Genomic DNA, 27292 nt, shown 5'->3' with positions numbered 1-27292 from the left:
ATCAGAGAGTTTACGATCGAAAAATTTTTTTCGCTTCATTTTGGCGACTATTTTTATTATTATAGCCTTGATAGTTCACGGAATCAAGATATTTTGCATACTGTTATCGAGATAATTTAATGGAGATTAATTCCATACTTTTTAAAAATTGATTTACTGCAATAGAATTGGAAAAAAACACCAAAATAGGTTAAAAAATTTTCCTGTCCGTCATGTGTGAAACCTGAAAACACTGTAACTTGTGAAAAAATCCATCATTTGAGTTAATTTTTTTTTTAAAAAATTCTAATCGACGATTGTAGGTCACTGAATGCGAATGATTAATTAATTCAGTGTCGTTTAATTGCAATTAATAAAAAACGAAAACTACAAGACTATCTATAGATATTATGTACATTTATTCCACCAGGGGCGCTTGTGCAGTACCTTCTTCCTACTACAGCTGTTTTTTCGGCAATTAATTTTGAACGACTTAAGTTTTTTTTTTTTTTATTTCATAATTAAATGAGCATTATGAGTCGTGCACTTTTGGATTTTCCAAACTTTTTAAAATCTGCTTGATTTGACTTGAATTATAATACGGCCTGATCACTATCCTATACTAAAGTGCAATGAAGCAGGGTGTTGAACTGACAGACCTTTCGTAGTTGTGTAGCGATATCGATGTAAGCAATGATATGGTAACTAGAGATACGTTACTAGCGAGAGACTTGAGAGGGAAACAAGAACATAACTGTAGTTTCTCGACGTATCTATAGTTTTTATATATCATTGGATGTAGTGCTTAAAAATAAGTTGATTTACTTGCTTTCAAAATTATTAACCCAACCTAGAAGTATTGTATTAAATGTTTTAAAAGGTTTCAATATTTTTGCCATATAAATAGGAATACATAATATGTATTATAATACAATAAACCTAAATAAAGTTATATTTCGGTAATAACAAAATTTCCGTCTTTTTAATATCTTTGCGTGTGGGTAGTTGTATCTGTGGTTGTATTGTTAAGTCCACATAACGCTAAAGTAGGTCACATCTTTTGTTGATTTGTGGAAAATAACAACACACTTTTTGGAGAAAGCCTCAAGGTGCTATATTTAGTATTTGGAAAATATTTTGTTAGGAAAATTAGTATGTGGACTCAATCATAAGAAATTCAATAACGCCTTCTTATAAATGTTTTTTTCTATTATGCGCATCGATATACTACTATTGATTATGCGATTAAATATAGGCTTTGAAGCTTGGTTGAATGTTTCTTGTTGAGTCAATATAACTAATATTAAAACATAATTATCATGATACAACAATACAATTTTCTAAGAACTTCTCAAGGTACTGGTAAGGGTTTGGGAAACTTAGGATGAAAATTACGAAAGCGATCGAAGTAATCGAACAATGCCGCGTTCTCACAAATTTATTTTCCATCAAAACGATCCCGAATCCTCTCGGACTGACAGCTTTGACGTATTATTATTGTAACGACGTTTCGTTTGTCACTGTTCTGACACTTCGGTTTGCTAAAAAAATTCGTTTCAAATTACTGGAATAACAAAGAAATTTAGGTCTGTCGGGATAAGTGCTTTTCGTGACGTCACATTGAATTTGTTTTCGGGATATCTCTGTGAACGGCTGTAACAGGTGTTATGAAACACTTTGAAGATATTCCACGTTTTTGACGTGACAACGTCTTATAATTCGATGGAGCCGGCTGCACGCACCAAAAAACATGACTCATACGGCGTTACCTCTCTTTGAGGCGTTCCGTTTACGGCTTGAAGTGCAAGCGAGAGCGCGGAACGAGCGAAATATATTTTTTTTGACGAGTATTAGTCTAAAATCATATATGAAGAATATTTTCTTATGACGTTGTCACGTTCAACTATAGTCAGTATAGACTTTACAGACAACCGATTTTTTTTTATAATGTAAGAGTAGCAGACGAGCATGCAGTCCACCTGATGGTAAGTGGCTACTGCCGCCCATGTACATCTGTAATCAACCCCAGATAAGATAAGATATTCCTACCTGAGGTCGGCCACAGATGCGCCGCTACCCCTGAGGACGCCTCGGATAAGTCTGTCTCCCTTACCACACCATTCAAACCGGAACACAGCAGCACCTTACACTGCTGTTATTAGGTAGAAATAGGTGTGGCGGTGGTGCCGCCGGAGTCGAACCACAAAGGGTTCTACCACCTTCAAATGCAGCGTATTCAACGCTTGGAAAGTTAGAAGAACTCTTTCTTGTCACACTATACCTATTTGTGTGGTGTGGTAAGTAAGAAATTTTTATCCAAAGCGTTCCAACTCAGTCCTAAGTGATAATAACGTATATGTGGTCAACCTCAGGAACCTAATATTAGGTCGGTGACAGTATCCATGGGTGGTAGTAGCCATTAACTAACTAACTATTAACTATTAGGTGGACTGCACGCTTTTGCCCCTTCAAAATTATGAAACAAACTTTAAGGAATGATTTTTGAACCTATCTAGGTATCACCGCTTTGCACGTTGTTTGATTAATGGAAATATAAAAAAAGAAACTCCATAACTGTGAAAATATCTTTCATACAGTATTCTACACTGGAGTATGATTACCAACTTCAATAACAAGAAACAGAACATTCCTAATATCAAGACTCGTGATTTGAGTGAAGATGATATAAAGTGCAGTATAGGTTGAAGTACGTGTCGAGTGGAGTGCCTCGGGCATGTGTGCGAGAACTTGTAAAGGCAATCATTTTCCGAAGGAATATCTCCCCAGGCTATTTTAAACGACAAACGAACTAGAATACGGGGAATGTTCACCAGTGTTAAAGGAAGAATTGTGAATTTGTTCAGTAGTTTGTTATATGCCAAAATATATTTATAAAACTATGTATAGTAAGGAAATATATGTAGGTATCATCCTTAAATATGGAGTTATTAAAAAGATATTTGATAATCAATAAAAAAACAAGGTGTCCAAATCCTAAAGAAATGAAGCATCATTTCAGCGTTTATCCTTTAACTCAAAATATCCATACATTTTCTAATAAACCATACAAATAAATATTTGGGACTCTTAATTAAATGTTATGTTTTCAGTCAACATAACTTACAACACTGTAGTCCTTGAAATGTCAAATAAAGACGCGAAACCGTACCTACCAAATGATTACCAAAATTGATATATTTTTGAACATTGGAGAACAATAAGTACTTTTACTTAATGGCGAAACAGTGTTATTGTTGTAGGTTACACATTACAATAACAAAATGTACAGTTAATCTTAAACGCTAGGTATTCCAAGAAAAAAACGATATCACAAAATTATTTAACATTAACAATTTGAAATGTAAATGATCTTTATAAATATGCAGCGTAACATTTAATATAATTGAGCGCTTTCAAAACTATATTTGAACTAGTCCCCCATTGAGAGCTACTGAAACGGAATATTCAATTCGATAAGTTTTGCTCTTCCAGTTTTTACGCTTAGTTGGTAAGAATGGGACGATATTGAATATGACATTTCGGTATTCTGTTAATATTTTACTTCTTTTGTTGAGTGCCATGTGTGAAGTGTATTCTGTATAACTTATTGTGTGATGGATGATAAAGGAGCCAGCAGTCCGTGGATGGTTGGCAACATAATTATGCGTTGCTACCTGGGTACTAAATTGGATCGCCACGGAAAAAATTAGCTCCTTACCACACCTTTTAAATTAGAACACTACACTGCATAAAGCTGTTGTTATTACGCCGAAATAAGTGTGTTGGTGTTACCACCAAAGTCTAACAACAAAGGTTTCTACCAGCTACTACTCTATCACAATGCCTGATTTCACAATATTTGCGATTATTAGACGAAGTGATATTATTTTCTTGGTCCTGAATATATGCGTGTTTATTTATAATTGCCATCTATGCCTGGAAAATCATTATGTATCTAGTATGTCGCAAATTGTTCGGTCGATACTAAAATCGAGGATATATTATTGACACCCAATGGCTCGTATATTGCGAACTTAAGTAGAACATAGCGGCAGGTAATCGGGTTAATGCAAAACTAGTTACAGCTTGTGCATGCAAAGACTGTAATGCCGATTTCACATTGGACATTTAAAACGTGTAAAATTATCATATAATATAAGTATTTTGGTTTATTTTATCATATGTAAAGTCGCATTAAACATTATTTATATTTTAAATGAATAAATGAGTACAAAATATCGAAAATATAGTATAAAATAGTAAAACATTTATTTTTTATTAAATATCGGATGGAGAAAATTGCCCGGCCGACCATTTAGTTAAAAAATCAACCCCAATAAATTCAGTGTCGTGTGATAAGCAATGCATTGTAAAAGGGAGCTCGTAAATATGTATACATTATAAAAAAACATACCTATGGTATGCGTTAGCTAGACAAATTATAACGACAATGGATGAATTTATTTATTTAAATATAAAAAAATGTTATAGTATGGATTTATCGCTTTTACGTACGATTAGTATTTATAGTCCCGAAGTTATAACGAAATATAAAGCAACGGTGCCTACAAACGCCCAGTGCAAAAAAGCTTTATTTAAACCCAAATCGAGATAGCGCACCGTCCTGTATGTACTGGAATATTCTATAGCGAACGCCATTAATTCCGGTCCATCTACTGATCCCTGGTTACGAGATGTACAGTTCACTGAAACGGCAATTTAATGGGAATTAGATTCATACACACACGCGTCAAATGTGGGTAAGAACACAATACATTCGGATAACACCAATATTACGATTTCAGGCTTTTTGTTTTTAAAGATGCAAACACATTATTCACAAAAAGAGAAAACGTTGGAAAATAATTTATTTTTATAAAAGCCACAATTCTATGAAATAGGTATTATATAAACATCACATTAAAAAACTTAAATACATGGCAAAATGATTAGAAATTCTGTTTACTACGGTAAATTACAAACGAACATAACTTCACAATTTATATACATGTAATAATTAATATTAATTTCAACTCGTATTTGAGGTCTGTACCCTTACCATGAGTTTTTACGTTTTGACAAATATGACTGTTTTGGTATTTGTTTACGTATTTGCCCAAACAATTTCCAATCAGCGCCCCTAGCGGATTGTATCAGAACTATAGTGTCAGTAACGTTTACTCAGTCTACTGAATCAAACGGAATAGAATATTGGATTGAATAAATGTAACGTAAAGTTGTGGGATGTTTTGAAAACTCATCGTAAGGGTACTGGTTACAATTTGTTTACACGTTATATTGTAACCATTTACCATTAAGTGCATGTTTTTTGCAAGTTTAGTTACATAAAAACGTGAAAGGAATGCGTCAAAATTGTAAAAATAAATGTTATTTCCTAACTTTTTTAAAACTAAAAGAAAACAACCCACAGCAATGGTTTTCAAAAGAAATAATGTAAGTCATTTACAACAAGCGCGTACAAATTGTATAGGACTAAAAGTTTTGCTATAGATATTTAACGTTTCATTTCATACTAGTGTTCACTTTGTACAATATGATACTTTGCGACGATCGACATAATTGCTGTTTTGAAATAAAACCTTTTACCAACTGAAAGGGAAATATTGTTAAATACCGAAATGTGTTTGGAATAAATACTGAATACATTTTTTGGTTCATATAAGTGCGGTTTTAATTCTGGTTGTAATTTATTTAAATAGAAGTTGAAGGAAGTAAAATAGGATTAAAAAATAATAATTCTAATCAATTGGTTCTGTTATAACATTTTGTAATAGAACTTTCATCAAAACATTGAATTAAGAGCTACGACAGATAAGTAATAACAATATTTTCCAAATATATGTAACCTGCGTCACGGTTTTTCAAGCAAAAGTCCAAAAAAAGACATATCTATTACTTAAAGGTTTTTAAAAACAAAAGCCATTATAATACATTTTGTGTCTATTACAAAAATAACAAACTAGATGGCGCTGGTTTCAATAGAAATTATGTGTTACATTAGCGTGCGCTACTCACGTTCCCTTCTAAAAATATAATCTGATCTTTTCCCGAACATACCAAAAATTGTTTCCTCAAAAATATAATTACTAGACAGATTTAAATACCTTTATAATTTACATTTGTACGTGTGAACTAATACAATTACTATAATTATGTATGTTAATTAAGCCTAACAATAGAGCTTACATCCAGTATCGTAATTAATGCTCGATTAATCATGTCTCATTTAAAGTTATCAAGTTCAATGTGGTTATTAGTATAAATTGGTAATTATAGTTTAATATTGCTAGTCGCTATGAATTTTCATTTCATTCAAAATTTTCTCTAAAGTAAATATTGTGATTATAATACAGTGTGTTATATACACTAAAACAGAGAAATTAGATGCGAATGTTCTATATTGGCCTTAACCACCATAGTTAGGCATTCGCCTTTAACAAAATTATGAAGAAGACATCCGATCCTGTACTGCCGCCGTGCCGTGGCAACGCTAACTCCGCACCACCGCTTCGTTACCATCGTATAGTCCCGAACGTAGGAATTCACTCTGAGTGCTAACATCGCCCCAACAAGTCACTTAGGATAGTTAGTTATAAATTAATCCAGAACTTGTCATATTCGATTTTGATAAATACGTATATAATAAGTAATTCGGTATTTCTGTATCCTGGCTGCTTCATCCCGTCGCAAAACATAACTCGAATATAATTTAATTTCGTAAACAGTGAACAATATTTGGATTGTATTTACCCAATGGTAATAATGGTATATAATGGTAAACTAGTGAATCATTCTAAATTAATAAGTTATTCCTCGTACTTAAGTTTTAGTGTTCTATTGTGAAATATGTAATGTAGTTATATTAAAAAAGGTAACTTTTTCTACAGTGACACTATTTATGTATTTTTAATGTTCTGTCAATACAATCTACAGATTTTTTTTGATAAGACAGTAATGGTCTCCTGCCATCAAACCACAAAGAGTTTTTACTATTATTTTACAAAAAATCTGTCCGGTAGCGCTGAAACGCGCGTTGCTTTTAAAAGCTTTAGAGAAAGCTTCAAAAGCATTATTATGAAAGTGTTAAACACAAACCCACGCTTTATTTTTCATTCGTAACAGTATTTATGAAAAAGGCTTTCAAATTCTTAAAAAGAAACACTAATAATGTATAGAAAATTTTCGCAACACAATTTCTCTTTTGTTAAGGTTTTATTACGAGTAATAAAATAGACTACAATAGCCATTTTGGGCTTTCATTTAATCTCTAGAAAAATTCTCTTTAAGGTCATTGGTATCTTTTACCAACATCCTTTAAATAAATATGAGCGATTTTTTCCTTTTTCTTTAATTTTAGTAAAGCAATACGTTTTTAAAAACTTTTATTATTTATTAACTTTATATAAAAAGGCATGAAGTAAGTTTTATATGTTTAATTTCATTATATTTTGTACATAATAATGTTAGTTCATACCAATTTATGTCTAATTCGCATAATCCTTCTTTGTATTCAACAGAATTCAATGTCTGAGATTTTTACAGTAAGATTTAAAAACAGTCTGGATTATTTACCATGGTGGTATACGTGCTGCTTTTATTTTAAAGCCAAAGAATCTTAATGTAACGTAACTCTAACCTAACTTAACCTAATCTATAAAAATAAAGTATCTTAATAAATATACACATCAATTTATTTTGATATACTCTCCATATAAACTTCTTAATTATTGCTATCATACAGCATGTGACCATATTCTGTTTCTTAAAGTTTTCAGCGTACATTGTTCCATGAAATAACTGAAAATCCATTAGAAAGTTTCGTTCGGAACATTCGCAAACAAATTATGCCGCCTGAACCAAACTTTTGTTTTAAATCATGGCCTGTTGTTAAATCAGTAGAAAGTGACATACATATATTGTAATCATTGTTGTACGCCTTATAATTAAAAGCAAAATAAGTTGCAAGGGAATATACACAGAACGTAAATTCGGAAATATTGGAGGAGCGCCATAATAATTTAAATACAATACCGTTTGAACATGGTATGGCTGCTAAATTGAGTGATAGATAAAATAGTAATTTTATGTTTTTTAATAGACATTTTCTTTAAATTTTAATTTAACCATTTTTTACGTTTTATTGTAGTTGATTATTGGAAAAAATACGTACAATACTTCACTATTACTAGTATGTTTTTAATAAAAAATATGAAGAAGAAAATAATTATCTCACAACACATTTTTCGCAAACAAAAATTTGAAGCATTTTATACTGTATTAGCTTCGGTTTAATACACTATCCGTTTACGAGTGGGAACATTCTATTACAGGAATAATAGGCTACAGGTCCCTGAGTCCAGCCGTTATCACGAGTTAGGGCGAACCGATGGCCGCACTATAAAGTATGTTGGCGCTATGTGCGAACGTTTTACGCGTTACAGTTGAATTGGATTGTGAAGTTCTATTAGTACCTACTACGTCTAGTTTAGTGTGGGTGACGTGAAGTTAATTAGACGATTGTTCAGGTTATATGGCGTTCGAACTTCCACTTAAGACTATACAGCTAATAGCATTAGTTTTTTTTATAATATAGGAGTAGCAGACGAGCATGCAGTCCACCTGATGGTAAGTGGCTACTGCCGCCCATGGACATCTATAATCAACCCCAGATAGGATTAGATAGTTCTACCTGAGGTCGGCCACAGATGCGCCGCTACCCCTGAGGACTAAGCTGGAACGCTTCGGAAAAGAATGTGTCCCTTACCACACCCTCCGAGACGGAACACAGCAGCGCTTAACACTGCTGTTATTAGGCAGAAAGAGGTGTGGCGGTGGTGCCACCGGAATCGAACCACAATGGGTTTTACCACCTTCAAGATAGTTTTTTAATTCGTTATATCATACGTTCACTATTTATTCATCCAATTGATCGTTAAGGCGTTCGCTCTTTTTATCGACCAATCATTCGTTGCCGTTGCCGTTAGTTTGCTCGTTTGTTCGCTTGTCCGATAGGTCGCTTGTTCGCTCATTTGTCGGTTTCCTTAGTTGTTCGTTCGCACTTTCGCATTTTGTTTTGTTTTTATTTGTTAATTTCGTTCTCATGGCTCAGGTAATCGATTTTTATAGTTTGAAAATATCTATTGAGTATGTATCTTTGAACAGGTAATACGTATTGAAAACTGTCATGAGAGAATTCGCTCGTTTCTTAATTATATCAGTAGTGTTCGCGATCTTGTTTCTTGGTTATATAATGGGTGCCTTCTTTGGAATTGCATACTATTAACCTAATTCTATACCGTCGTTGGTGATTTTGACAAGGCAGAAGGCTTGGCCAAACGCTGTAATGACTGCTATGTTCTAATTCTGACAATCGTTTCCAAGTAATAGGTACCTACTCGTAGGTCTCGATAAAATTAAAGCGGTCTCGGCTTCTGACCAAAGTCATAGTTGTAATAAACTCCACATACAAGCATGGCGTTGGGTTCGTAGACAGTTAAAGTACAGTTAATAGCACCTACCAGTGTAATAAAAACAATTCTATGTGTGACCCATCTAAACTCGAAATGTCACTGCGGCATTCCCTCTAAATGTTCCCTGGCGCGCTATTATTCGCTCCCTTGTTTTACCTTATGCTTATTTGCCTTAATTAATGTTTTTATATCCCACTGTACAGCTAAGCCAACACATTTCTTAACAAAAAATGTCTTAACTGGGTTTTATTACTTCTCTACCGCATTTCGGTGTCTTATCCTTTGTTCATATTATTAAAAGTTTTGTCTTAAGATTTCTGAAAGTACTGCGTCTTTTGTAGAAGAAAACACAAAGAAGTCTTTGACTTGAAGAAGTTTTATGTTTTTCTCATCTGTTGTTGAGAATTCTTGATAAAATAAACCAGCTGAATGATAAGAGATTCCACGTTGAATATTTATAAAATGAACACTTAAATTTAAATGCAATAGAACGATGAAATTTAAATGAGGCATTTGAAAGGCCGCGAAAAAGCGCAAGTTTAAAAGGCAAATAAAATGTAGTTTTACTGCGTTAATAGCTTAAACGAGGTCTGGAATTAATTTAATAAACGGTTCATTCGTTTATCTGGAGAGCTATTGACAAAATTACCGTTCCGGCTGTCGGGCCTCGCACTTCAATCTTTTATGAATAGGCCCAATTATTTCCAGCGTTGATTTTGCTGATTTTTTTCTAAATTTCATCAGCGGTGTCGTTTTCGAGGTAGTTTTTGAATACTGTATTGAACCTTTAAAACATTTTCATTATATAACAGTTAAGAATATGTTTATTTTTTGTTTGTAATTTGTTTGGGTACCTGTTAGTGATATTTATCTAAATTGTCTAAATTCGACTATAACTATAGTCGATGTTAAACAATAGGCGAAGACTAGCAACAAAAGAAATATCATAAAAGTGGAATACATTTAACGGGCATTACATTAAAAAACGATATTCCCGCTTAAGAGCCGCTGAGAACAAGAGCTGTCAGAATCATCCAATCTTAGCATTAGTCCTGATTTTTTAAGAGAAATGAGTAACTTCTACTATTAGGGTTACGAAACGTATTTGATTGTAACTCCTAGACAGTTTATATTAAAGAGATGCTATTATAAACCATAATCCCTTTGCTTTAATTTGAATTAAATAAAGTATATTTGTGTTCAAATATTATACTAAAATACAGATACAAATTTAACGTCGCAACATTAATGAACCATTGAGAAAAAAACGTGGCATCCCTGAAAAAATAAATTCATAAATACTTTACTCTCTCAACGAGGCGGTTGTTTTTGACGGGTATTATGCTGATTGCTGGCGCTAAGAGAAAATAAAGATTAACACGGGGGAATATTTGTATTGTTTTATATTTGCTTTTATTTTTTAGTTAAACACCGAATAATATACACATTTTATCCGGCGATAAAGTTTTCACCGGTCTGATGCTTAGAGGGTTCGATCCTCGGTCAGGTAGATGTCTGAATGATTAATTTAGATATTTGTTCTGGGTCTGGGTGTTAATGTATAAGATTATGTATGTGTCCATGGTACAGGGAAACCTAGTGTGGGGCTATGAGTATGTAATGTGTTTCTAGTGTATGTATAGCGTATAATGATGATGTGCGTGTATGTGACAGAGAATGAGACATACATGTGTAGCGACTTACCGCGACTCGTCAAGAGATGGCGCTGCTGAATCACGCTATCGAAGTTTTCTAAACATCTTCCATATATATAAACTCCGAATTGAGACTGTTGGAACGCGGCCGCTCCCCGGGCATGATCACCTAGCCCGGCGGGAGATCTCCCTTTGCCAAACATACAAAGCTACATCCATACATACATGAAAATCATTACCCTCCGCAGTTGCATAAAAATACCTTTTTCTTAAATATTTCCATCGTCTTTATCTTTGTTTTACTTGACTAAACATTAGAAACTCAACAACTAATCATCAAATAAACATAACCAGTGGGAAACAACATTATTCATTGTTTCAACATGAATCGAAGTTAATTAAAAAGTTGTTCAGGAACTGGAAACAAGAATATGTAATGAGGGTTCTCGACAATAAGCAAATGGTAGGCAATGGGATAGGTAACTATATAATTTATTTCGTTAAGTGCTTTGTAGCTCTTTGTTTGCTATTTTAATGGGGAATGTTGAATATGTTGTTTAATTTAAAGGTGTTAGGACTTTTTGCAGTTTGACTTCGGTGGGTAGTTTCTACGCAGTCAAACACATTAAATTCTAACTAATGAAAAAAGTGTAATATGGTGTTGTGTTCTCGTTTAAAGGGAGACATTTGAAACATATCAGGCGTTTAAACTACATTGTAACGTATGTGTGGCCGATCTAAAATAGGACGCCAATCCTATCTGAATAAGATTATAGGTATGTATAGGCGACACTTTCCCCTTACTACCAATGTAAGTTGATTTAATAAAGATTGAAATTTTAAATTAGTATTTACCTTTCGCTCATACTCTACAATATAAGAGAGAAACATGATACAAAAGCTGCAGTTTTGTTTGTTACTATTAATGAATCAAGTCACGTTTCTTAATCAATCCTATAACAAAACTTTTTATATTACTGAAAATCAAAATATACATAAAAGTCTATGTCTAGATATAACTTCGTACGCCTCGAAACTAGAAGCGTGGGTGTGTTTTATCGTCGCTATAAAACTTTTTGTTATGGAATATTATGTTTATTGTTTTGGCCCAGAGGATGTAAATTTGGATCAACATAACATTTGTGGTGTAGCGAACGATTTGATAAATCGAATATTAAATTTCATAATATTTAAATTTACTGTCATGTCATACGAAATGATGACAAGTGTGTGATGTTTCTATTATAATGCTATGTCGTATTTATAATGGTGGTTATTTTGATTCTTCGGTAGCTAATGTAATGTAATTCGGTAAATTAAATAGCCTTCTTCAGTGTACAAGTCTAGTGTTGCTTATGTCTATAGGCAACGTTGACTTGTCCCTGTAGTTCCGGGACTAGAATAGGGCTACGGTAACTCCTGCCTGTCGTAAGAGGCGACTAAAAGGGGGCTTCCGGGGTTGCGGGCGAAGAGTGGGAGCTCTAGCCGTACAGTAAGCGATCCCGGGAAGGACGGCGGCATGTGTGGTCGCATAGCGTCGTGTATGTGGGAGAATGCTTCATTTCATATATATAAATATTCCGTTTCTAAAATCACATGATATTAATTTCGAACTACCGCTCCGTATTAACAATTGGCTACCTGTATCATGGTATAAAAAAGGGGCGCGCAACTGTCAACAGATCAGAAGTTGTCCAATAGTGGGCACGGCACGGTGGTGCTCTGAACTGTTTGGTGTTTTGCTTGGGTGTTATTGTTACTATGGTGGCATTAACGCTTATTCATTTAATTATTTTAACTATATTTTTATAAATATTGGTTAAATTAGTTGAATCGAAATACCATTGTAGATCTACCTACCGGCGCGCCCACATCAGAATCGGGATAGGATACGCCCTTTTATTACGTAATAGTTTTAAAGTAACGGTAACAGAAGATAATCAACCGCGTGTATAGGAAGTGTTCTACTGAAGAATTTATCGTGGCTGTACTCCTGACGACAGTTTGGGACGCGCAATGGAGGCGATATTGACAAGGCCTTCGACATTGGAGGAGCTGTGTGTGAAACACATGATGAAACCGGTTGCGTGAGTAACGTGTACGGTTTGTAAATAAAATAATCTAAATATTGTAATAATTTTATGTGCATTATTTTAGCAAGCGTGTGAAAGCAACCGCAAGCGGTACCCAAGCTTGCGGTTGCAAGCTTGGGTATGAAAATTGAGGAGGTGGAAGGTGGTTAGCATTGTCCATGTTAACCGTCTTCGTAATTAAGACTCATTGGCGCCGAGACTCATTGGCGAACGATTGGCGCTCCGGTATGATCAAACCAATGGTTTTTATATTTTCAATTTTGCTATTTGAAAGTTGTTAAAGATTATAAGAATCACTAATATGAAAATATTTGGTTATGCGCGAAAAATTTAACAATCACACTCGTAGGTACCGACATTTTTTTAGAAATGTTTTGGGTTTTTAAAATCTTCGAGTAATTTCTACTATGCTTTTCACAGTTTCGTTGCTTATATCAACTCTTTAAGAGTCGATGCTTGCTTATGCTAAATAAGTAAATGAATAACGATCATATTGTTTTAAATGATTGCGCTGCAAAAAATATTTTACGATTGTGAATACAAGTTCTGATATCTACCCTTTTGTATGTACCTATTCGTTGTAATGCATTTAACATTCTTAATAAACTCCCAGTCTTAAAACTAGTCACAATGAAGATTATTATTGAAGTAAAAGGTTTGATAAATCAGGTAGCATACTTTTTGCTATCGCAATTCCATGGCCCGTGAATTTCGTAAGTTTTATTTCTAGTTTCACCTGGAACACCGTGATAGTGAGATATGTATTGTGCTCATTGAAAGGTGTACTCTCAACCAGCGCTTGTCATTTTTAGTAGGGTGCTATCTAATAATATTTACCTAGCGCTTGTTCCCAGAATCTGTAACTAAAATAAAAGCTGCTTATTGGGGGTTTTGTAACAACACTTGACTTGTGATGGCCGTAGACGTGGACCAAAATTGAATGAAAATGTAACAATTAGATTCTGGTGGTGAGTCAGTAAGTTGTTTATCGGTAAGCGACTTTGTGCTCTTACAAATTTGTGTATTTAAAGTTATTGATAAAGGTTACAATTTGCGAAGGATACATTAAGGTAAAGCTGAAGAAAAGGAGTTTGGTAACGTTCGCATCACCCCAAATGGTGTATTGGACTAAGCAAAAAAAAAGGTGAATAAAGTTATAACTTATTAATAAACATTTAGTCTTCTGTGTTTTTTTAACATTGTTTTGTGACATAATGTGTAACTATTACTTGCTATTCACTTTAAAAATTGCAGAAGTAAAGAGAATCGAAGCTTAGCTGACTGTAGAAAAAAAAAGCAGTTACTATAATGGTGCAAATCTGTAAGCATTTTGATCGGTCAAATGTGTTTAAAGGTTTAATTTAATAAAGACAATTCATCAGCCTCGCTCGGAGTCGATCAAGTATTTTTAATAATAACTTAAAGTTGAACTTGTTTTACAGTAGTTTAAATTGTTATTGGATCTTCTTTCTTATTTTGTCATAGTAAATAATACCTTTCGAGATGACGTACATCACGATCCTAGACTTTACGTGTGATATTATATTATGTTGGTACCTTTAGTGAATACTTTAACAGTGGTAAGTCAACTATACCATCATGTAATCTAGCTAACAATCTAAACGTTTTAATTATTCATTGACATAAGGAGTTTATTGTTATTTTATTTAGTTTTGTAACTGTGCAGATGACGACATTACGTCTAGATATACGACTGTGGATATAACAAATTCAAAATATTCACGCACGCAATGTTTATATTATACGAAACAATTCGGCATGTTTTTCTCCTTTTCATAACTTTATCGTCGTTACACTCAAGCAGGTAAAGTTTGTAAAGGTGGTAGAAACCTTTATGGTCCGGCAATACCAATACCATACAGCAGTGTTAGGCTCTGCTGTGTTGAAGGTGTTGATGGGCCTCAGTAGCCACTTACCATCAGGTGGACTGCATGCTCGTCTGCTACTTCTAGAGGTATGAAATTTGGTTTAAAGTTTTTGTGTGTGAGCGAATATTATGTATAAATCAATCCGGGACGAAATAATGGTATTTGTAGGTACTTATTATTCTTGCAAATGGTTAATTACAACAACTTTTGGAAGTTATTCACAATTTCTTGTGATAACAGATACTGTTACGTATGAGTTATATTAAATTGAAATAGGTAATTCTATTATTTTCAGATATTGTATTGGAACTCGAGGTTCATACCACAAAATATTCGTTTTTATTTTGTGTTCATACTGTTTTGACCGCTGTTTGTTATTCTACGAATTAAAATGTATATCTTTGCAGATTTATAAGTCAAAGTCAGGTTCGGACGAGCAATTATATACCTACTGCAAGTTCTGATAAAATTCGAAAAAATCGAATACTGCAAAAAGAAAAAGAGACAAGAGTACATACACTACTGTCAAATTGGACTCTGCAATGTGTGATCATTATTGTGTGGTAAAGACTTTGTTTGCAGCAATGCCTATCGCACAAACGAAGGTAATTGTAATAATTAAGGTAAAAGTAAAATGATATAAGGTAAATAATATAATGAAGGTAGGATGACTCCAATAACTTTTTACGTTTAATGACCTGGTTTTCGTTGTAATGTAGCTGTGGACTTCGGAGTGTTATTTCGTTGGCATTTGACGTCATCACATGAACGATACGAACTATAGCTCATGTTATGGTAAGGCAATAGTATTTTAATTATTTTATTAAGAATAACGACCACGGAGTACTTGCTGCTCTGATATTTTCTTTACTGTATGTAAAGTTGACATTAAAACTGTTTTGAACTTGACAATTCACTTTATTATTATTTTCACACATTTGTGTTGTAGACATCAGGTTTTTCGGTTTGAAATTAACTTTTACTTTTTTATTTTTATGCTTGTTACAGCTTATTTGTTTACAGTTCTAAATAAGAAAAGAACTCGTGCATGGTTTTGAGCAGGTCTCGAATAGTTTCTTATAAAATTCTGTCATAGTCAAATGAGCTGACTTAAAAGGCATTAATGATTTTCAAGAAATCCTGTCTGAGATAGTCAGACACATTATAACAAATTCGGTAAAGGAAGACATCGTGAAGAACTACACATCGGGGATCTTACAGGAAATATATTCTCAAGGGTATCTGGAGTCTACCCAGTGTACGTTTGGCGATGCAGAAGACTATGCCATAGATTTAAGCGAGCCAAACGAAAAGATCTGTAGATTTTACTCTCAAACCATGAACGAAACGCGGAGCTCTCTCATTATTTCGTATACAATTATTGATTATACATATAATGTAATGTGTTTTCAGACTACGAGAACATGTGCTATGGAAAGGAAACTATTTGAACATGTCAGATGACTGTGAACCCTGTGAAGCAATGACAGTATCGACAGTCAAAAATCTGGTAAAAACTTTGTGTTTCTCTTGAGTACCTGCGAACTTTGGAACGGTATGTGGATTGTAAGTTCTGTGTTATCGGGATTGTCTTGCATATCGATGATTGTCTGGCCAACAGTCACGTTTATGTTTGATAATAACCCGAGTGCCATGTGATTTGGCAATTCTTTTCAGATAATAATCAATTACGTACGTAAGCTATGTGACTTAGCGAATTTATGATGTCATGGGACTTGACATCAGCCATGTGATTTGGCAATTCTTTTCAGATAATAATCAATTACGTACGTAAGCTATGTGACTTAGCGAATTTATGATGTCATGGGACTTGACATCAGCCATGTGATTTGGCAATTCTTTTCAGATAATAATCAATTACGTACGTAAGCTATGTGACTTAGCGAATTTATGATGTCATGGGACTTGACATCAGCCATGTGATTTGGCAATTGTTTTCAGATAATAATCAATTACGTACATAAGCTATGTGACTTAGCGAATTTATGATGTCATGTGACTTGACATCAGCCATGTGATTTGGCAATTCTTTTCAGATAATAATCAATTACGTACGTAAGCTATGTGACTTAGCGAATTTATGATGTCATGTGACTTGACATTAGCCATGTGATTTGGCAATTCTTTTCAGGAAATAATCAATTATGTACGTACGCTATGTGACTTAGCGAATTTATGATGTCATGTGACTTGACATCAGCCATGTGATTTGGCAATTCTTTTCAGATAATAATCAATTACGTACGTAAGCTATGTGACTTAGCGAATTTATGATGTCATGTGACTTGACATTAGCCATGTGATTTGGCAATTCTTTTCAGGAAATAATCAATTATGTACGTACGCTATGTGACTTAGCGAATTTATGATGTCATGTGACTTGACATCAGCCATGTGATTTGGCAATTCTTTTCAGATAATAATCAATTATGTACGTAAGCTATGTGACTTAGCGAATTTATGATGTCATGTGACTTGACATCAGCCATGTGATTTGGCAGTTCTTTTTATGTGACACGACCATTTATTTACACTATTAGACACCGGTTATGGGGTTAACCAATTAAAGTTACGTGTTTTGTGTACCATGAGATTTGGCTTCTGTGGTTAAAATTGAGACTATATTATCCGCGAATCTAAAGTAGTTTATCCACTTCTTTAATATTATTGAATTTGATTTTTTTTTTGTTCGCGAGCCGTAACGGCTGCTCGTCAGAATGGCCGTGTGGGAGAATGCTTCATTTCATATATATAAATATTCCGTTTCTAAAATCACATGATATTAATTTCGAACTACCGCTCCGTATTAACAATTGGCTACCTGTATCATGGTATAAAAAAGGGGCGCGCAACTGTCAACAGATCAGAAGTTGTCCAATAGTGGGCACGGCACGGTGGTGCTCTGAACTGTTTGGTGTTTTGCTTGGGTGTTATTGTTACTATGGTGGCATTAACGCTTATTCATTTAATTATTTTAACTATATTTTTATAAATATTGGTTAAATTAGTTGAATCGAAATACCATTGTAGATCTACCTACCGGCGCGCCCACATGTATACCAAATGGTGCGGGAGGAGCGAAAACTGCTCCCCCCAGGGCAGAGCCCGATCGGGGCATCGCGCTTGGAGGACTCCGGTTGCGTTCCGTCGGAGATTCCGGAGTTTTCCAACAAGCGTTGAGGACGGCCACCGAGGGGGTTTTAGTGAGGTAAGAATCCCACATAACCCGGCGTCACTCCCACGTCGTCGGGTACCTATTGAAGGTGAGAAACCTCGTTAACAAAAAAAAGGTAACGTTGACTACTTTCCATTAATAATCATAATGTTTAACTTTAATAAAGCGGTTGACAGATATGATAATATGATAGCGGTATCATGGATAGGCACTGGCGTAACTATACCCTATGAGACCCTTGGCAAATTCATTGCAGGTTCCCTAAGAAAATGCTTACGAATACGTACCTACTTTACTGATTGTTAGTTTTGGCGATCATTTTATGCACATACCATTTAAACAGATTCTTTTCGCTGATTTATACACATTTCAGAAATTGTTATGGTCACTTTTGGGCTCACAGGCTAGGTCCGGGGGCCCTGTCAGAACCGGGCCCGTGACATTTTGCCACCATATAGTTACGCCACTGTCAATAGATTTGGGTATAAAAAACGGTCGTAAATCGGAATTCAAGTCAGTTGTTCGTATCGTTAGTTCATGGGAGCTGAAAACTTTTTATTCAAATTCGTTGGACATGCACGCGCAATTTTGTTGTTGTTGTTGGTAAATTCCGAAAACGTCGCTTCGTTTTCGATTTTTTCATACGAAGTTTTGTTACTAGTTTTGTTATTTTGTGTTCTAGCTATATTAGAATCGTGTGGTTCTAGTAGTGAAATTGGCAAACTATCTGTAATAATAAACAGTTTTTTTGATGTAGAAACTGCCTGGTGGTAAGTCACTATAACCCTTGAACATCTGTAACTCACTCCTTATACCACAGATGTGTTGTCACTCCTGAGGACTAAGATAGTCGCGTCATATATAAGTCAGCCGGCATCTATACCGATACGCAAAATCTTCACATTAGAAATAGGTTTTTTTTTATAATATAGGAGTAGCAGACGAGCATGCAGTCCACCTGATGGTAAGTGGCTCCTGCCGCCCATGGACATCTGTAATCAACCCCAGATAGGATAGATATTCCTACCTGAGGTCGGCCACAGATGCGCCGCTACCCCTGAGGACTAAGCTGGAACGCCTCGGAAAAGTCTGTCTCCCTTACCACACCCTTCAAAACGGAACACAGCAGCGCGTAACACTGCTGTTATTAGGCAGAAATAGGTGTGGCGGTGGTGCCGCCGGAGATGAACCACAAAGGGTTCTACCACCTTCAGGTGTAGCAGTGTTCTGTGATTGATACCCGTCCAGGTCTGATCTGATCTATTTATTTTTGTGTTTTATTTCGGGTATGTATATAGATAATAATCTTTGTGTGGAAGCCTTTGTGTGGAGCTGTGAGTGTAGAATATACGATATAAAATTTGTTACTTAATTTTGAAAACGTCCGATGGCTGAAAACAAGGGCGTTTGCGGGTTGAATCCCAAAATAATTTAATTATCGGCTGGCTATCGCTAAACAATTTTCAGCCAATATTGACTAACGGGCTCCCATCGCTCCGATGCGAATCGAATTCTTACGCTTAATTGAATTATTAAGCCCCAACTAACGAAATCCCTTACGAAAAGATAATAGGACTTATTAAATTTCATCGTTTGATTTAGGTAGCCTGAGAACGGTTTAGAATTGTGATAAATTACTAATATTAATTTGTATTTATCTACAAATTAATATCAGTAAGTATAGATACATTTAGTTAGATATATTTATTTACTCTTTATTGACCATGTTAAAAACAGTGTGGTGCAAAAGGCGGACTTAATGCTAAATAGCATTATCTCCCAGTCAACCTTAGAGATGTGCAGAAAAGTTGAAGGCGGTACAACTATACTAAAAAAAAAAAAATAATAAATAGGAAATAAAATAAAATGAAAAAAAGGGAGAAAGGAGAACATGAAAAAATGTGAGAAAGAAAGAGAAAAAAAGAAATAAGATATAGATAGATATTTAGTACTTGTCAATTGATTACGGTCCTGCTTCGGAGCAAGGGTCTCCTTTGAGTATCAAAACGATTCAGTCCGTAGTCCACCGCCCACGCTAAGTACGAATTGGCTGACTTCACAAACCCTTTACAACTTTTATTCAGGCCTGTTTGGCGTGTAGGTTTCCTAAAGATATATTGCTTCAACGTTTAAGAAAGTCATAATTTACATTTAATACGCACATAACTTAAAAACGGCAGGCAGTAATTTGAGAAGTTCTAATAAAAACTAAAGGAATTATGACCGTAACTACTGTGTTTTTACAATATTTTACGAGTTTTATTTTTACACCTTTTATATTAAACGACTGATATAAATATAATCCGTGCAAGCCCTTGCGCTTCGTCGATTTTTGTTATGTGAAAAGAATTAACTACTGTGTTTTTACAATATTTTACGTGTTTTATTTTGACACCTTTTATATTAAAAACTATTGATATAAAAGTATAATCCATGCAAGCCCTTGCGCTTCGCCGATTTTTATTCTGTGAAAAGAATTTCATTTCAGGGTACACGTTTCAAATAAACGAACAGGTACAAATGGAATGGATTACAGAGGAAATGAATGCTGTCAGGAAAACATCAATGGATCGAAGTGAGACGTATTTGTATTTGGAGCGAACGTGCCAACAGCATAAAGGGATGTGGTGAAATGTTGTTACTAAACGTGAAGGTAAGGAAAAATGTTAAAACCTTACATTGTTTGATGTTATGATACTTTATATAAACTTCAGTTTACTTGTACTTTACTTTATAATGTACATTAACCATTCAATGAACGGCTCTTTTTTTCCGGCTGCGGAGGGTAATGTATTTCGGCTGTATGTGTGTGTGATTTGTTATATTATGTCTCATTCTTTGGCACGTCATACTAACCAAACGGCTTGACATATTTTGATATACATATGAGGTGTCTTTATCACATTTCATATTAATTATGGGAATGACATAGGCTATATTTTTAACTGTTGAACTTTTTAAATAATAATGCAGTTACTGATTTTTTTGTCATCATGTTTTAATTCCTCTCATGTCGCTACATAATAATTCGTAACAAAATAATGTTGTGTTACTTTAAAATGAGGTATTTGCACTTCTATTTATCGAACAAATATTTTAAAAAAGTAATTTAAAAATCATCAAACATTTGTTGTCAAACAGACTGGTTGGTCTAATTTTTTGCCTGCTAGTAAAATTAAAGCTATCACAAAGAAAATCTTCGAAATAAGATAAGTATCTCATTTTACCAAGGACACAGGGACCGAAAATTTATAAATTATCCTTCGCTTAATGGAACGTCTCAATTTAACATCTATTTTAATAAAAGCTATTTCCAAAATCATTTTCATAAGTTTCTTTTGATGTGAAACATCTATAGCCGCACGTAAAACCGATTTCTGGCGTGGCGACGCATGCCGTGCCGTCGCCACGATATACGATGGTATATATATACAGTCTATATGCAGTAGTGTGTACGGTGTGGCGACGCGTCGCCATGCGCAATCGACCACTGATTAAACGAATTAAGTAGTCACGATTTCAAATAAATTCGTAAATTTTTGTATTTAATGAAAATAAATGTTTATTCAATAAATAGTCATCGTTATCTGGAAAAAAAATCGTAATATTTTATTTTATCATTATGACATATTTAGCTCCTATCACAATATGTTCTTTTCTGCACATTACTTTTACAAAATAATGTCGATGTTTCACATCTGCCAGGCGTCCCGTGACGGCTCACATTTTTTTTTGTGTAAGATAGCATCCATCCTAGAAACAGACGGTTAATTTAATTTGGGATAATTCAAAATTTCATTTTTTACCACAGTCATTACATTAATGTTTAATGCTTAATGCTAAGATCAAATCTCTGCTCCATTTCATGACAGATATTTTAATATTACGAGTATTTAAGTAGCAATCGAGCACGCATTCCACTCCATGGTAAGTAATCACTAATGGCCATGGACGTCTATAATAAACCTCGGATAGGACCAGAGTCCTACCCGATGTTAGCCAATTAAATAAAACTAAAATCAAAAGCCAATTTAGTGTTATATTTATTTTTTATATTTGTACACATGATTTATACCGATGCACAAATGTATTAATGTTTCACACAAAAACTAATCATCAGATTTAAATGAAATTTAGCACACAGATAGCTTATGACCTGGATTAACATATACAATAGGTTTTATTAAAAAAATATTATTAAAAAAAAGACAATCCCACTGAGTTTCTTACCGGATCTTCCCAGTAGAGGTCGCGTTCCGATCCGGTAGTAGTTTAAGAAAAATATTGTACCTGACAATTTGTAAGTGCCGTCGTTGGCCTATACAAAATAAATGTATTTCAATTCATTTCATAAGCTATAATCATAGATTAGTAAAGATACTTCGCCGCCTTGAAATTGAATGAAGCCTAAAACGGCTTATTAGTAAGTTCTTTTTTTGAATTCTTGACAAATAAAAACATTTTTAGAGAAAATTTACGAATAAATAACGAATACTGCGTAATTTACATAAAAAATAAATAATTATTTCAAATATTTATGGACATTTTAGAACGGAGACGTGGCAAAACTTATTTACGCAAATCTATGGCTATAGTATGTGGGAGAATGCTTCATTTCATATATATAAATATTCCGTTTTTAAAATCACATGATGTTAATTTCGAACTACCGCTCCGTATTAACAATTGGCTACCTGTATCATGGTATAAAAAAGGGGCGCGCAACTGTCAACAGATCAGAAGTTGTCCAATAGTGGGCACGGCACGGTGGTGCTCTGAACTGTTTGGTGTTTTGCTTGAGTGTTATTGTTACTATGGTGGCATTAACTCTTATTCATTTAATTATTTTAACTATATTTTTATAAATATTGGTTAAATTAGTTGAATCGAAATACCATTGTAGATCTACCTACCGGCGCGCCCACAAGTATATAAAATAATTTCATGGGCACTGAAAACTATCAGTATGGACCGTATACCACTGTTATGTAATAAATATGACAACAAAATACGTGCGGCGGGCAGAATCACGAGCTTCCCATTAATAATATGTGGTATCCGAAAAAGCAATTTGCTTTGAGTATATGGAACCGGGAAAAATATTAATCTATTACTCTCTGCTTATTTTTCCGGGTTATTTTCGTGGGCGTAGCGTGTGTAACAGTTTGTTTACCAGTGTCTACGTAACCACATTTATAAATTATTATTTTTATAGACATGCTTAGTTATATAAGCAACCGATGGTCTAAAAATACTAATACAGGTAAAGATATATATATTTTGGTACAGTTTAGTACAGGTTAGGATATATTTATAGCTACGTCAGTGCTCTGTATAATTTCATACTAAATACATGCTAAGAATCTATATGATTATTGTATTGCACAATCAAAGAGATTCAAATCATATGGTTAAAGAGCGGACATTGTCACGATTTCATATAAGGACCTACAATCCCGTTTCATGCTCACTTTATTTATATTTCAAAACAAAACTAAAATGACTCCAAAGGCGGACGGTGTATGACAAAAATCACTATTTGACCCAAGTGGCTCCCAATTTTACTTAGAATTATATATTAAGCACAAAAGTACATCATTATTTATACCCTATTATAAGTAACTAACTATATTGAAAACAAAATTTCACAGTAGATTTCCACGAAGCGAAGGAAAATACCTTCGAATAAAGATTTTATTTGTTGTTTCTTAGAAAACTAATAAGTAATAACGAGCAAAACAGATATTTGAGATAAGATTGAAAAGTAAACAGCCATTAAAGTTTAATTGGTACACGTCGATCATAAATGAAGATACTTCGAATAGAAAATGTTCCAAAGAAATTAGTCAAGTCATTGAACTTGAAAAAATCAAAATGGTTATTTCCATTATATTGATTTTTTAATACAGTTGAATAAGTATAACCGACGAAATGAAAATACAGGCTTATGTTTCAAGATGTTCTGGTAAAACTTCTATAAAAGTTCCAAGTGAGCATAGTCCACCTGATAGTTTCGCAACTGCCTCCCATGGATATCTGGAATCAACTCCAGATAGCTTTGGAGTTCTGAGACCGGCCATTCGGGTGCTATCTTCGATTCCTTTGTTAAATCTTATGGTATTAGTATCTTTCTTCAGACCAGAACAAGGCATTTTTTAATGAGAAATTTGCTTTAAAAAAAAAATTGCATATCTACGGGTGACAGTGACCATTTACCATCAGGTGGACTGCATGCTCTTCTTTGAGAAGTCGGGTAAAAGGGGGTTTCATAGAATAAAATGTTAAAAAAAATATTTCCTGCAACCCTTTATATTCATGACTGTTAGGCAGAGATTTTCCAATAACTGGAGAAGCCTAGAGTGTACTTCAGGCCGCTGTTCCAATCCACATAAATGGAAACACAACAATGCTAATAATTATTAACGAAGACGAATCACTCGACGCTGATAAACACATAATAAATCAATTCCATTCTAATTAAATTTGAATATTTAATCATAGCGTATTTCTCGGCTGTTCGTCAATTGTTTTATCGAACGCTGTTCAATTATTCTGACGTGAAAATGGCTTACGCACAATCCATTTTGGTCTTTGTTCGTGTATCTGCAATGTTTCTTTCTTGGAATAAAACAAATTGATCATTTATGTCATATCTACACAGGTGTAAGAAGAGAGCGCTACGTGGTTTGACTATTATTACTGCAATACTAGAATGTGGTAGAACCCCTGTGGTTCGACTCCGGCGGCACCGGCGGCACCACCGCCCCGCCTACTTCTGCCTCATAACAGCAATGTTAAGCGATGCTGTGTTCTGGTTTGAAGGGTGCCGTAAGGGAGATATACTTTTCTGAGGCATTCCAGCTTGATCCTCAGGGGTAGCGGCGTAACTGGGATGGATTACAGATGTCCATGGCCGACAGTAACCACTTACCATCACTGATTGCATGCTCGTCTGCTACTCCTATATTATGATAGAAAAACTATTTCTGGATAGCAGTAGTGGAACTGTGGTCTGATTAGGCGCGTTTTCATGGGCACGACGCTGATACGGCCCCGGCAACGACATCAGTGGTCGGATAATTCTAATAAATTGTCGCTTTACGTTGTCTCACGACCTCATTACTACAACTAAGTGTCGTTGCGGGCGACAAACTGTCAGCGGCAAGGCCGGCAACGGTATATTGGTACCTACTACTTAGTACTCGGGGATAGTGACACATTAATTTGGAGGCGGTAATGAGAAGTCTGAAAATTACTTGATTAAACCCTAAAGAATCTTAGGGCTTACAGCCCAATTGCGGGATTGTGTCGTAAACATGTCTATCTCTTATGTCATAAAGCTATTTCCAAATTTTCGAATTCTGTTTCATTCATTAAAAGGTTAAGTAAGCACGTAATCATTTTAGGCGTTCGAAAAATAATTGTTCTGCAAAATCTGATCTTGTTTATACTTATATCATTAAACGTTCGTACTTTGTTTTCAAAACGTTTACACGATAATTGGGCGATCGTGGTTAATGCGTACGGTGCTTATAGAGCGAGATTGAACAAATAAGATTATCTATATTCGATTAGCTCCGAACAAATCAGGTGCGCATTGTGCCGGCTTTGTCTTCATTGTTCGCTTAACAAATCTAAGGTAATTTTCACTATCTAATGTTACTACGCTAATTAATGTCTGCCTGAATGTCGACATCATTAAAGCTCCAACTTTGTTCAAGTTTCTTGGTTTTCTAAATTAGAATTGTTCTTTTAGATTGGTACATTGTTAATAGAGCTGAACGAAATATTGAAGTTCAAAACTAATATTTTTAGGTATCCAATTAGTAAAAATTTTCATCATTCGTAAGTAATTGAGTTTTGTCGGACAACTATACTAATAATGCTAGTACATTTTTATCAAGTAAAATATACCATACTATTTCAATGTCTTTATTTTCTCGATGACAGATCGACACCCATGTAATTTTGTGTTTTTTACGTTAAAATGTCATACAGATATTACTGTACTTCATAGGCAGGTAGTGATGTGCTACACATAATGATTACTATAGGAGCTACGAGTATAACGATAAACTTAACACGATAACAGACCCGTTTCTTTTTTACAAAATATAAGAAACTAAACTACTGACGGATACTTTTGTACAAATTTATTAACTACTAGCTGTTGCCCACGACTTCGACCGCGTTTCCGTCGTTTTTCGTAAAAAAAGTAGCCTATGTCCTTCCTCACGGTTCAGTGGTTTTGATGTAACAGACAGATTAACTTTCGTATTTTCGTTGGGAAATGTAATATGTCAATCTACAATATTGTTGAAAGATATCGCAATACGGAACCGCACAATATTATTTAATAAATTTAATTTAATAATAGCTGTGCCCGCGACTCTGTCAGCGTGTAACTCCTTGTGTGTTATTAAGTTAATATATTGGTAATATTGTTAATATATTGGTACTTAAGCCTCATGTGATCACGATCACATGAGGCTTAAGTACCTATAGAAAGAAAATACCTCATATATTTCCCAACGAAAATACGAAAGTTAATCTGTTTGTTACATCAAAACCACTGAACCGTGAGGAAGGACATAGGCTATTTTTTTTACGAAACACGACGGAAACGTGGACGAAGTCGCGGCCAACAGCTAGTAAGAAATAATTGTAGTGAAGGTCCCTTGGGCGTGAACCACAGATGGTCCTACCTTCAAACAATATATGTATGGGTTCCCTTTGATACGATTATTGCTACAAACTAATCAGGTTCATTGTGCGGACGGGCTTTGTTAGTTGTTAGCCGGTTAAACAAATCTAAAGCTAGTTTCGGGCGGACCGATTGTTGATACGTTCAATCAGATTGCTAATGGAATAGGGCGAGCAAACATTCCCTCGGTTTGATTGGTTCATGTTTAACGATGTTAAGGGTCTCAGGTAGCATGTAAGTATTCAAGTTTCGTCCGACTCGAACGGAAAAAGAAAAAAATACTGT

The sequence above is a fragment of the Epargyreus clarus genome, unplaced genomic scaffold (genome assembly GCF_041222505.1).
Source record: "Epargyreus clarus isolate Ecla_fem2 unplaced genomic scaffold, WU_Ecla_fem_2.2 ptg000014l, whole genome shotgun sequence".
NCBI lineage: Eukaryota > Metazoa > Arthropoda > Insecta > Lepidoptera > Hesperiidae > Epargyreus > Epargyreus clarus.
Note: the sequence above shows the minus strand (reverse complement) of the source record.